Source organism: Sorex fumeus, unplaced genomic scaffold (genome assembly GCF_029834395.1).
Source record: "Sorex fumeus unplaced genomic scaffold, SorFum_2.1 ptg000002l, whole genome shotgun sequence".
Classification (NCBI taxonomy): domain Eukaryota; kingdom Metazoa; phylum Chordata; class Mammalia; order Eulipotyphla; family Soricidae; genus Sorex; species Sorex fumeus.
The window spans coordinates 74,938,776-74,953,343 of NW_026606059.1; the positions used below are offsets into that span (position 1 = coordinate 74,938,776).

The 14,568-nt window shown below is 42.7% G+C and overlaps 1 protein-coding gene across 3 annotated transcripts in view; it reads right to left on the reverse strand.

Moving 5' to 3' along the window:
• OXR1 (oxidation resistance 1) overlaps positions 1-14,568 on the reverse strand; it is a 443,572-nt gene that overhangs the window by 350,538 nt on the left and 78,466 nt on the right. The gene's annotated exons all lie outside the window — the stretch shown is intronic.

A 14,568-nucleotide genomic window follows, 5' to 3' on the forward strand; every position in this document is an offset into this window, starting at 1 on the left:
CTTTCAGTGGTAAATTTGGTGCAATATGTATGAATGCTGACTTTAAATTGCATACACCTAATATATAAATAACGTTATAATTCACTATAACATCAATAAAAATGTAAACTTGAGATGAAAAAACAATTTTAGTCAGTGCTTCCTAATTCAAATCACTAGTTCTGTTACCCCTCTCACCTTTCCCACCCCACAGAAAATAAAGTATGAACATTGTCTGATGCAACTTATTCTTTTACATTTTTTAAATATTCTTTTTACAGTGACTTGTATCTAGTGTCATTATTCTAATGTGTACTCAAAATAGTTTTACTGAATTAACTTTGCAATGTTTCCCCAGGGACTTGCATTGAGGGACATAATTAAAGAAAATAAACAAACAACACAAAGGACTATGAAATCTAATATTAGATTCAGTGCATACTTAACCAACATAAAGATGTGGCTCATGTGAAAACTCAAAGGAAAAAAATGCCAACTTTCAATACCAGGAAAATGATTAACCTAAATTTCCAGTTTGTTTTTACCCCATAGGAGGCATTATTGAAGGTTATTATATTTTTTCCTTACTTTAAACTTATGGGCAATTGAAATTAATTTTAGACTTTTCTTTAAGAACTTGCCAAATTTTGACTCTTACCTTCTATGCTAGCTCTTTCTTCATTTTTTGCCAACTTAATTTCAACCTATCAATTTTTATAAACACTCACACCTATACAAATAATCATATTCATATCCTCTTTATACGTAAATATAAAATCCTCCTGAGATCCGTCTTACAATGAAAAAAGGTATGATTCAAGATCGCAACTGAAGAACTTTTTGTTCTGTAGAATACAGCAACAACATGTAGAAATAGTTCCCTCAGCCTCAGTCAACTCTAGACGGCTTCCTCAGACTCTAGCCCCTGACACTGAGCATTTTCTGAGGGCATTCACCTTAGAACACATAAACTGTAAGTTCATTTTCTGCCCCTCTGAAAGACAAATCTGCCAATTTTTTTTGCCGTTTTCATAACCTAGAACTGTCTTTCTCAAGGACCTGGGAGACACCCTTGGGAACGCAAGTATCAGAGGAGAGAATACCCTTCTTCGTCTCTCGGAGGGGAGGGTCTAACTCCAAGCATCAACTGGGAAACAGCCTGACCACACTCACCAAATCACCCTCTAACATCCTTCACTACTTTTTAAAATCTTCCTTGATATTCTGCAAGGGGATAGGGGGATTTGGGGTCACATGCTAAGATACTCGGTGGCGATTCCTGGATTTGTGCTCGGGAGCGACCCTTAAAGGGCCTCAGAATCCCATACGTGGTGAAAAGGATTTAAACCAGAGTAGCTGGGATGCAAAGCGAGCACCTACCTTACTTAACCTCTCTACTAAATCTCCGACCTTTTCTTGACTTTTGAACTCTGGCACAAACTTTCCTTGAAAAGGCATTATTTTTAGTCCTTAAAACTTTAGCACAAGGGGCCAGAGCGATAGTTAAGTGGATAAGGTATTTGCCTTGCATGTTACCAACATGGGTTCGATTCCCCAAAACCCTACGTGGTCAGAGAGCCCTTCTCGGTATGATTTAAGTGCAGAGCCAAGTACGGCTGGGTGTGGCCAAATAAATAAAGAAAGAAAGAAATAAAAAGTTTAGATAAACTTCCAAAGATGCTAGCAACAGTGCAAGAAAGCACAATCTTCCCTCCGATGTTCGTTCAATCCCCAGCACCCCAATCATATGCAGTGCAAAAGGACACCCCAGGGTTCACCACATGCAAGGCAAGAGCCTACCCATTGTACTACCTCCAAGGCCCCCTTTCCTTCAATGTTTTTAACTGGCAATAACTACTAATTTGGACTTTAATAAGCTTCATTATATGTAGATTTATAAATAAATATTTCATCTTTTCTGACTCTAAATGCTTATAAGAAATATTTGAAAATAATATTTCATTGTCAGCATTTACAGCAACTATGAAATTACTCTGATATTTATTTGGGTACCATATCTTTTATTGCATCTTATAACTGATATTATGCATCAATTTTATTTGCATTTTAAAACTAAACCAAGGATATGTACCCACTGGGCAGTCATTAAGCTTACTGAGTTGAACACTACATAAAGTTCTTTTGATAATATGAAGTTTGCCAAAATTTTTTTTACTGACATTTAAATGATTCATTGCTTATCAATGCAATCTTGCCTCAGAAATGTCTTCAGGGTGTTCAAATGAATTTAAATTCTTTCTTTTTTGGATGATTCATAATCCTTATACAAATTCCCAACATTAGTCTCCATATTTGAGTATGAATTTGTAGCTTCCAGCCAAAGCTCGAACATTATTAAGAGCCACCATCTGCCCTTCTTCGTGAGTGAGTGTGTGTCTTACTGTGAGAATATATCTTCATGTTAGGGACAACTTTTCAGACTCTATGGACTTATTTGACTCTCCCTGACTGTCCAGTGAAAACCATAATGTAAATTCTAAGCATAAACACAACTATTTGAATCGCCATTTTCATCACAATGTTAAGGAAGATAATAGAAGGATATAATACAATATTCTTCATCCAACACATCTGTTAAAATGTGACTAGTCACTGGACAGACAAAATTGATTAATGGGATTATACTTTGCAAAAATAATTATTTATATCATTTTAATTGTAAATGAAATTCTAGGATTACAAACTAGATAAATGTAATACTACAGTCTAATATATTTATTTTGCCACTTAATTATACTGTCACTGTCCTCCCATTGTTCATCGATTTCCTGGAGCGGGCCCAGTAACATCTCCATTGGAGACTTTGTTGTTACTGTGTTTGGCATATCGAATACATCATGGGTAGATTGCCAGGCTCTGCCGTTCTGGCGAGATACTCTCGGTAGCTTGCCGGGCTCTCCGAGAGGGGCAGAGGAATCGAACTCGGGTCAGTCATATTGGCCGCGTGCAAGGCAAACGCACTACCGCTGTGCTATCGCTCCAGCCCTATACGTTTCCTTCCATAGTGTTAATTATACTATACATAAAATATTATCACCAGCATTTTTATTTGACTTTATACCATCTAATTGCTTAACTATCATCTATATGTCTATTTGGGCGTGAAAAGCAATAGCATATTATACAAACTTTCTTCTGTACCTTGATTTTTTACAGTATTTATAAACATATCTCTTCTACATACAATACTTCTCTACCAATTTATATACTAAGATAGGTACTACCTCTAAGTATTATAAAGCATTGAGCTGAATGAACCTGCCCATTTAATGTTGAAGAAAGTCTTAGCTTGCATTTGATGCATTGCAATTACAAGCTATAAAATATACCCTTGTTTATATGGTACAGTGTAGTATATACTTCTGTATACTTAAATATAGCGTTTAGATCAAATATATTCAGATTTTAAAATTCTGATACAGGAGCAAGATGGAGCAAGAGTACAGTGGGTAGGGCATTTGCCTTGCATGCGGCTGACCCGTGTTCGATTCCCAGCATCCCATATGGCCCCCTGAGAACCGCCAGGAGTAATTCCTGAGTACATGAGCCAGGAGTAGCCCCTGTGCATCGCCAGGTGTGACCCAAAAACAAAAAAAAAATCTGATACAGGTAAATTACCTTTCAGAAAAGTTACATCAATTTAACATTACTCCCAGCAATGTATAATAATTCTGAAATTGCTCCTTTTTTTGAGTACCAATACACTCTGGGATTTATAAACACAGTTAGAGAAAAATACTCATTTATTGTCCAAGCAAAAAAAATATTCTTCTGTTCAACCATTATATCTGGAGCTCTAGCTCTCAACTGTGTTTGGAATATGTTCACGTTTCTCCTGTTGATTGCCACACCTCTGACCCATCTTCTGGTCCGTGGATAATAACAATGACCTCCTAAGTAGGATACCTCTCTGGGTTAGCTTTCATCCTAAACTATCTTTGGCAGCATATTGATGTTTGAGTGGTCTTTGCAGAACATTGTCACTTTCTACATAATAGTTACAGAATAGAGGCATGGGCATGATGTAGACAAACTTGGGTATGATTTCCAGCTGTGACGGTGAACAACATTTTGATCTTGGGAAAACTGAACACATCCCTTCTCTTTTTTCCCTCCTTTAAAAAAAATGGGACTGGTATTAATACTTATAATAACACAGTGAAAAATTAACATACAAAAGGACTTAATATTACCCGGAACATAATTAAGAGTTCAAGAAACAGTAATGACAATGAAGGGAAGAGAAAGAATGAGGAGGAAAAGGAGATACTGATACAGAAATTTCTGCCCCTAAATTCCTTAATTGTTCCACTTTACCCTTCAACTACATGTCCTTCAAGTAGAATCTTGAGATAGTTTTGAAGAACACAGGTAGTCTGCTTGCCTTTCTGCACTCCTCTCTCACTGAGCCTTTCCCCATCATCCTCACCCACCCTCCCCCATCCTGACCCTGCTACTGCAACTCCCCACACTGGTTATTTCTGTTAACAAGGTCTCCCAAAGTGGGCAATATCACCCCTCAGAGCTCCCGTGCTTCAATGCACAACTGGGCCTCTTTACCCAATGAAGAACTTCCCTTCCACCTACCTTCCTGAAAACCACTATTTTGTTCTGATGATCTAAGGGTTTCCTTCATTACTTCATTGCATCTTACTTTCTACAAGTGAGAGAACTCATCACTTAATCACTTAATCACTTAACTTCCCGTTAGTCGTCGATTTGCTCGAGCGGGCGCCAGTAAAGTCTCCATTTGTCCCTGTCGCGTGCTAGTGTTGCCCAATGGCATCTCTTCGCTCCGGGAACATGGAGGGCCTCAAACCGATCGTTCATGACCTTGACAAAGAAGTCTGACCATCTGGTAGGTGGGCGGCCACGCGGTCTTTTGACATCCCGTGGAATCCAATCAGTAACAGCTCTAGTCCAACGGTCGTCTTTAAATCTCATTACGTGACCAGCCCATCTGATTTTCGACACCTTGGCAAATGAGACAGCGTCCCTGATCCTTGATCGTCGACGGATGTCAGAACTCCGGATTCGTTCTCTCATTTGAGTGAAACGTGATATTCCAAGCATAGCTCTTTCTATTCTTCTTTGGGAGACCTGAATGGCGTTCTCATCTTGTTTGCGTAGGGCCCAGGTCTCTGAGGCATATGTTAATGCAGGAAGAACAGTGGAATCAAAGAGATGTGCCCGGAGCCGGAGGTTCTTCGTCCTCTTAGCTATTTCTTCGACGTTCTTGAAGGTGTTCCAAGCCGCTCTCTTCCTCCTGCGCAGCTCGGGTGCCAGGTCATTTGTCATGTTGACCTCTCGACCTAGGTAGACATAGCTGTTGCATTCGGAGATGGTCGTTCCATTGAGAGCGAATGGGGCGTCAGGAACAAGGCTGTTTCTCATAAACATTGTCTTCGTAAGATTCAGCTGTAGTCCTACCTTTCCACACTCACGGTCAAAGTCGGCCAGCATTTGTGCCGCTTGGCTGATGTTTGGTGTTATTAAAACAATGTCATCAGCAAAGCGGAGGTGGTGTAGTTGCCGACCATCTATCTTCACTCCCATTCCTTCCCATTCCAGTCGTCGCATGATGTTCTCGAGGGTGGCACTGAAGAGTTTTGGTGAAATGGTATCACCCTGCCGCACTCCTCTCTTGACATCAACGATCACTTCTTTGTAGAATGGTGAGATCCTGGTAGTGAATCCGCAATACAGCTCACGGAGGATCCTGATGTATTGGGCTTGAATGCTCTGATTGGCTAGGGCTTCAATGACCGCTTCCGTCTCAACAGAATCAAAGGCCTTCTTTAAATCAATGAACGTTAAGCAGAGCGGCATCTTGAACTCCCGAGAAACCTCAATGAGTTTGGTTATCGTGTGGATATGGTCGATGGTGCTGAATCCTTTGCAGAACCCTGCTTGCTCACATGGTTGTCCTTCATCTAGTGTTCTGCCAATCCTATTCAGGATGACTCGAGTGAACAACTTGTAGATGACAGACAATAGGCAGATCGGGCGATAGTTGCCAATGTCATGGATGTCTCCCTTCTTGAACAGTAGTACGGTCCTGCTGGTTTTCCATTGAGATGGAACCTTGCATTCAGACAGGTAGCGAGTGAAGAGCCGAGCCAGTGTATTGATGAGTACTGACGGCAGGTTCTTCAGGTGTTCAGGTCTGACCTTGTCTGGGCCGGGTGCTGTTTGCTTCTTTACTGACGAAATGGCGTGTCGGATTTCGGAAGGGAGAACGTTGGGAACGACATACCCATCCTGTGGAATTTGGTATGTCGGCAAGTAGACATGGCTATCGAAGAGATTTGAGTAGAAGTCATGGATAATCTTCTCCATTGCCGTTCTGGAGGATGTGATGGATCCATCAGGACGTCGGAGGGCAGTCATCTTGGTCTTATAGTTGGCGAAGGACAGGCGGGCGTTACGAATACTTTTCCCGGCTTCTGCCGCATCTACCAGTACTTCTGCTCTTCTCTCTTTGAGGTCTTCCTTGATCGCATCTCTGCACTGCTTTGCAAGCTCGGACGTTAGCTTGCGGTTGCCTGAGGCATGCGCCAAACCACGCTGGCGAATTAGCTCAAGAGTTTTCGAAGATAGGCGACTTTTTGTGGCTATCTCTCTCTTGGCGTTCCTCGCACATTCATGGAGGTGCTGAACCAGTCGATCGTATTCCTCGTCAATGTTGTCAACAATGGCATCTTCCCATGTTGCCGCAATAGTACCAAAGAGTTCCCAGTTGGTGGTCGTTCTGGGAGTTCTCTTTTTGAACTTTGCAGCCCTTTCTCCCCGCTCTGTGAAGTGGACACTACTTCCACTACCCAGCCGTCGCCACACTCCAGGACGCTTTCCGGACCCGCGCGGCAGCTCCGGCCGAGACCCACGCACAACTGAAGACCCACAGAACAAGGTAAGCGGAACTCTCTGAGACCTTGGACTCCAGGCTCGGCGGACCCAGCGACAGAGCTTCTCTGCTTGCTCCCACCACCACAGGTGACAAAGGGATTCTAATCAGGAGCCCCACCCTACCCTGCCCTGTCTGCTTCCATCAACCACCCAGGGATCGAATTGTGCACAGGAGACCCACCCTACCCAGATAAATACCCCACTGGCAGACTTCCACTCTCGACACTACTTCCACTACCCAGCCGTCGCCACACTCCAGGACGCTTTCCGGACCCGCGCGGCCGCAAGCGGCCGCGCGACACATCATAAGACACTAAATACCCGTCTTCTGGAATTGTCGTACCATATTTGATAGGGTTCAAATATGGTAACACCTACAAGGGTGATTAGAGGTCACCCCAAAAGCCTCTATACCTCTCGGAAAGACTGGCAAGCTACCAAGAGTATTCCGCTCGCACGGAAGAGCCTGGCAAGCTATCCGCTGTGTATTCGATATGCCAAAACCAGTAACTACAACTGGTCTCATTCACCTGACCCTGAAGGCTTCACCGACATGGCAGCACTGAGAAGGATGAGAAAGGAGAGGCCGACAAAATCTCAAGGCCGACCTAGGCTGCCACAACGAAGGAAGACAAAAATGATCGTCTGTACTTTCAATGCACGTACGCTAGCATCAGATGCATCCATCGAGGACCTGATGGTACAAGCGCGAATGATCAAGTACGACATCATTGGTCTGACCGAGACAAGAAGACACGAATCTCACCATGCCGTTTTTGACACTGGAGAAGAATTGTTCCTCGGAACATGCGATAAAAGAGGTGTTGGAGGCGTCGGTGTCCTTATCAACACAAACTTGGCCAAGAGCATTGATTCATTCGAATGCCTAACAACCCGAATCGGACGTTTACATTTGAATAGATGTGGCTCACTGCCTGCAGTTTCTATCTTCGTTGTCTACGCACCAACATCTCATTATGATGAAAGAGAAATCGAGAAGTTCTACATGGAGCTAGAGAAATTCTATAAAGAAGACCACACCTTCTACAAGATCATTGTGGGTGATTTTAATGCCAAGATAGGACCGAGAAGATCAGCCGAAGAACTTCACATCGGAACCCATGGCCTAGAATGGAACGAACAGGGTGAGAGACTGTCTGAGTTCATCATGTCGACCAAGACCATTCATGGTAACTCACAGTTCCAGAAGGCAGAATCTAAACGATGGACATGGGAGTCTCCCGGTGGACGATTCCACAACGAAATAGACCACATCATATTCAATCGACGGTTTTGCCTGACTGATGTCGCTGTTGTCCCAAAATTTCGAACGGGATCGGACCACCGTCTCCTTCGTGCAAAATTCTACTTCACAGAGAGAACTCATATAATGTTTATTTCTGATATTTTACAGAATATAATAATCCCGGGGCCCTTGATGTTAATCTAGGACTACTTCTTGAAACAGTGTTCTAATTCCTTTTTACTGATGTACTGAAAATTCCTGAGAGAAAGAGATCATCCTCAAGGCTGAATGGAAAATAAGAATAATTGCTTTTAAAAAAGTACATATAAAATCCTATAGAATGCTGAAATTAAAGCAGTCTCTTGTTTAATTATAAAATACTATTTCTTTAATGTTCAGTCACTTTTATAGGTCTCACAGTTCTAAAATGTCATTACTTTTGTTAACTCTTAATGGTATTTCGAAACTCCATCTTGAAGTTTTAATTGTGGAAACTCTGGATAGAAGTCATTCCATTTTTCAAATCTGGTTTCCTTCTCAGCTTGAACCAGAATATGATTTAGTAGTCCATTACATAAATTAATATTGTTTGCTTTAGATATGCAAGTGGGGTCGAGCAAATCTGATATCAAAAGATTTTTTTTTTTTGCTTCTCAGCTGGATCGAGAATATGGCTGAGTGGTCCATTACACAAATCAATATTGTTTGGTTTAGATATGCAAACTGGGGTCAAGCAAAGCTGCTATCACACAAAATTTCTCGCAAGACACAAATATGTCTCTCTAGAACAATGAAATGATTTAAGATCAGTATGGAAACACAGTGGATAGGGCACTTGCCTTGCACCCGGCCCACCCAGTTCTATTCCTCCATCCCTCTCAGAGAGCTTGGCAAGCTACCGAGAATATCTTGCCCGCATGGCAGAGCCTGGCAAGCTCCCCATGGCATATTCGATATGCCAAAAACAGTAACAACAAGTCTCCGGGTTCCGCAAAGGATTCAGCACCATCGACCATACCCACACGATAACGAAGCTCATTGAGGTTTCTCGGGAGTGCAAGATGCCGCTCTGTATAACGTTCATTGATTTAAAGAAGGCCTTTGATTCTGTTGAGATGGAAGCGGTCATTGAAGCCCTAGCCAATCAGGGCATTCAAGCCCAATACATCAGGATCCTCCGTGAGCTGTACTGCGGATTCACTACCAGGATCTCATCATTCTACAAAGAAGTGATCGTTGATGTCAAGAGAGGGGTGCGGCAGGGTGATACCATTTCACCGAAACTCTTCAGTGCCACCCTCGAGAACATCGTGCGACGACTGGAATGGGAAGGAATGGGAGTGAAGATAGATGGTCGGCAACTACACCACTTCCGCTTTGCTGATGACATTGTTTTAATAACACCAAACATCAGCCAAGCGGCACAAATGCTGGCCGACTTCAACCATGAGTGTGGAAAGGTAGGACTACAGCTGAATTTTACAAAGACAATGTTTATGAGAAACAGCCTTGTCCCTGACGCTCCATTCGCTCTCAACGGAACAACCATCTCCGAAGGCAACAGTTATGTGTACCTAGATCGAGAAGTCAACATGACAAATGACCTGGCACCCGAGCTGTGCAGGAGGAAGACAGCGGCTTGGAACGCCTTCAAGAACGTCGAAGAAATAGCTAAGAAGATGAAGAATCTCTGGCTCCAGGCACATCTCTTTGATTCCACTGTTCTTCCTGCATTAACATATGCCTCAGAGACCTGGGCCCTACGCAAACAGGATGAGAACGCTATTCGGGTCTCCCAAAGAGGAATTGAAAGAGCTATGCTTGGAATATCATGTTTCACTCAAATGAGAGAAAGAATCCGGAGTTCTGACCTCCGTCGACGATCAAGAATCAGGGATGCTGTCTCGTTTGCCAAGGTGCCAAAAATCAGATGGGCTGGTCACGTAATGAGATTTAAAGATGACCACTGGACTCAAGCTGTTACCGACTGGATTCCACAGGATGTCAAAAGACCGTGTGGCTACCCACCTACCTACCAGATGGTCAGACTTCTTCATCAAGATCATGAATGATCGGTTTGAGGCTCTTCATGTTCCTAGAGTGAACAGACGCCATTGGGCTACACTAGCACGTGACAGGGACAAATGGAAACGTTACTGGTGCCCGCTTGAGCAAATTGACAATTAACGGGAAGTCAAGTGATCAAGTGATCAAGTCTCACAATGGAGACATTACTGGGGCCCGCTCAAGAAAATTAATAAACAACAGGAGGACAGTGCTACAGTGCTGCTATGGATAAAAACCAAGTATAAGTACCTTTCAAGGTTTTCTAAATACCCTATTAATACCTAGCCTCCTAAAAATATTTATCTTTGCATAGGGTAAAAAAATTCCATTCCTGGGCCCAAAGTGGATAGGATGCTGGCCTTGCATGCAGCCGGTCAAGCTCCATCCCTCACATTCCATATGGTCCTCTGAGCACCGGCAGGAGTGATGCCTCAGTGCAGAGTCAGGAGTAGGCCCTGAGCATCACTGGGTGTGACCCCAAAATAATAAAAAAAAAACTTTTCTTAAACTTCTAATAGAAATGATGGTAGCCTTGGAGACAATCTGATACAAAGCTATATATGTCCTTTCATTGTCCTGCGATTGCCATTTCATTAAATGGCATTAAAATTGCATTAAAACCATTTTCTGTGCAATATTCATGTCCAATTGATGGAACAATAGGTCTAGGCATTTATCGGACACTATGCTATATTTTTGTTGAACATGAGCCCTCACTTCAAAAGTGTTCCCTATACTCGAATTACAGAAAGTTCTAACCATAGAGAGAGAAATAAAAAGTCACAGACCCTAGCATCATTTTTAAATAAATGATCCCACTAAACAAAGAATGCCTTAAAGCCATTTGGGATTATTTTTTCCAGAATAACAAACTAAATCAGATTTTGTTGGGTTTTATTCATATATATTTTATGATGTAATATATTTTTATTCATTTATATGACAAAATATAATTTCATTACTTATCAAGAACGTTATTCTTAGATGAACAACAGATAGCTTTTCCATCTGTGTTTCCATGCTTCAGTTTCATTTTCTCCTCATCTAAAATGCAGTTGTAAGCTCCGTGCTGCGACCCCTCCCCTCGACCCCTTGCTGTCCCCTGTGTCCCTGGCTCCACGTATACAACATCCCCTTACCTTGGGGGCTCTAACTTCAGTGTATTTCTCTTACATCTTCCCTCTACTGACAAACTTCCAATAGAACTCTCTATTGATGGCCTTCCGCCCAATTTACTTTCAGATTTCTACATTAATAGTCTCATCATGTGCCAACGATCTGCTTCCAACAGCTTTGCGCAGACCTATCTCATCTGGAAAATTGTCCTAAATGCTCCTTCATGGATTTCCCAGACAGGGACCCAGCCAGGCTCTCCTGAGGCACCCTGATCTTCATTGCCCCATCCTCATGCTCACATTTCTCTTATGTGGATGTTCTTCACAGCTCTGACACCTGTGATTTTTCCAGTGTATAATTCACAAATTTCTGTCTCTGGATCTGATCTTTATTCCTGACTCCAGGAAGTCATTTCCTATGGGTTTCTCTAAATAGCAGCCAGAGCTGGCTTTACTTTTACCACTTAATAGTCCCCTCCCCTACTCCCTTTCCCTCCTCTCCTCTATTTTCCTCCCCTCTCCCCCCTCCCCCTCAAACTCCTGACTCTGAGTTCAGGGATCACTCCTAGCAATGTTCATATGCAGTGCTGGAAATAAAATTGGGACCAGCCATGTGCAAAACAAGTGTGCTGGCCATGTACTGTGTCTCTCTGGTAGCAGTGTAGCAGTGTCCTCCCATTGTTTATCGATTTGCTCAAGCAGGCACCAGTAACGTCTCCATTGTGAGACTTGTTGTCACTGTTTTTGGAATATTGAGTACACCACGGGGAGCTTGCCAGGCTCTGCCGAACGAGCGGGATACTCTCGGTAGCTTGCCAGGTTCTTCAAGAGGGATGGAGGAATCAAACCCCGGTCGGCCGCATACAAGGCAAATGCCCTACCCACTCTGCTATCACTCCAGCCCGTCTCTCTGCTACCCATTCGTAATGTTATTGAGGGGTGGGGTGTTTTATTTTATTCTCACTACCATCACCCACATATAATCTCTTACTAATCTGCACCTTGACCAGTTTTCAATATTTATCTAGCAACTAAAATGAGTAATAATTTATAAACATAGTATATTTATAACTAAGTAAGAAAACAGCAGCATCCTACTTGAAAAATTTAGGGGCCAGAGAGCTAGTACAGCAGACAGGATGCTTGCCTTGCCTGTGAGATCCTTGATACACTATATAGTCAGTCCCCTGAAGACAGAATCAGGTGTAAGCCCTGAGTACTACTGGGTACTCAGTACCCCAATATAAACAGACAAAACAACATCAACAAACAGCTTTTTTCACAGCTTAAGATGTTCATTGTTTGAAGAGGAACATCTCATTGGAAAACATTTCAAATTTCTGAGGCCTAGTTTTCCCAGGAATCCAGTTTGTAAGTCCCTGGCTGGAAATCCTGGCTTTGACTTTAACTTGTCTCTGATCCCACAACCCATTAAGAAATTATCCTATGCGGCTGTTAGAAAAGATGAAGTCAAGAGTGCTGCAATGAACAAACAAGTGCAGATGTCACTTCGACTATTCTATTTTGCCTCTCTGGGATATATTCCCAGGAGTGGTATTGCTGGGTCAAATGGGAGCTCAATTTCTAATTTTTGGAGAATCGTCCATACTGTTTTCCAAAAGGGCTGAATCAGTCAGCATTCCCACCAGCAGTGAAGGAGGGTCGGTCCCTTTCTGGCCACATCTGCGCCAGCACCGGTTGCTTTTGTTCTTGTGGATGTGGGTGTTGGGAGGATCCTCCCAGGATGGGAGAAGCATGCTGAGAGTAGACTATGGACCAAACATGATTGCCATCCATTGCCTCTTTTGCAAACCACAACACCCAAAAGGAGAGAGAGAACAAAAGGGAATGCCCTGCCACAGAGGCAGGGTGGGATGGGCGGAATGGGGAGTGGGAGGGATACTGGGATCCATGGTGGTGAGAAATGGGCACTGGTGGAGGGATGAGTATTTGATCACTGTATAATTGAAACCCAAGCACAAAAATTTGTAAGTCTACAACTGTAGCTTATGGTGTATCATTAATTAAAAAAAAAAAAAAAGATGAAGTCATGAAATTTAGATACAAGTGGTCACTGTCCTCCTGTTGTTCATCGATTTGCTCAAGCAGGCCCGGTAATGTCTCCTTTGTGACAATTGTTACTGTATTTGGCAGAACAAATACGTCACGTGTAGCTTGCCAGGTTTTGCCGTGTAGTCAAGATACTCTCAGTAGCTTGCCGGGCTCTCCGAGAGGGGCGGAGGAATCGAACTCAGGTTGACCATGTTGGCCACTTGCAAAGCAAACTCCCTACTCACTCGCTCCAGCCCATACATGGAAAATATCATACTAAGGGAAATGAGTTAGAAAGAGAGGGAAAGACATAGAAAGATTGCACTCATCTTGGGAATATAAAGCAACAAACTAGGAGTCTAACATCCAAGAATAGTCTAGATAAGTACCAGGAGGTTCACTCCATGGCATGAAGGCCAACCGCGCATGTTAGGGGAAAGGATGACTCAGATAGAGAAGGGAACACCAAGTAAAGAATGTTGTGAGGATCCTCCCAGGATGGGAGATGCATGCTGAAAGTAGACTATAGACCAAATATGATTGCCACTCAATGCCTCTTTTGCAAACCTCAGCAACCAACAGAAGAGAGAGAACATTTTCTTGCTTATCTTCACTTTGTTGCCCTCTGACCTCCTGCCACCAGCCTCACATGGCAGCTGGATAGCGGAACTACTCAAAAATATCCAATCAACATCTCAGCTCGTAACACACATTTTTCTTTTCTTTTCTTTTCTTTTTTTTTTTTTTTTTGCTTTTTGGGTCACACCAGCAATGCTCAGGGGTTACTCCTGGCTCTGCACTCAGGAATCGCTCCTGGCAGTGCTCAGGTGACCATATGGGATGCTGGGAATTGAACCCCGTATTGGCCGCGTGCAAGGCAAATGCCCTACCTGCTGTGCTATCATTCCAGTCCCAATAACACACATTTTCCAGGTAAGCATTCAAGGGAAGGATTAACCAAAGCTAGCCCACTCTCCTTCTGATTTATTTCACTATTTCATGGTGATTCAATTAACAAAATAAAATTTTTAAAAAAAAGATTAACTGGAAAAAATAATAAAATATAGTCACCTTGGGGGAAGAGAGATGGGTACAATGGTGATGGGTGTGGTGATAGAATTATGTTTATAAGCAATATTAATAGTATTGCAAACCAAAAAATATATAATCAAGTATGAGTCA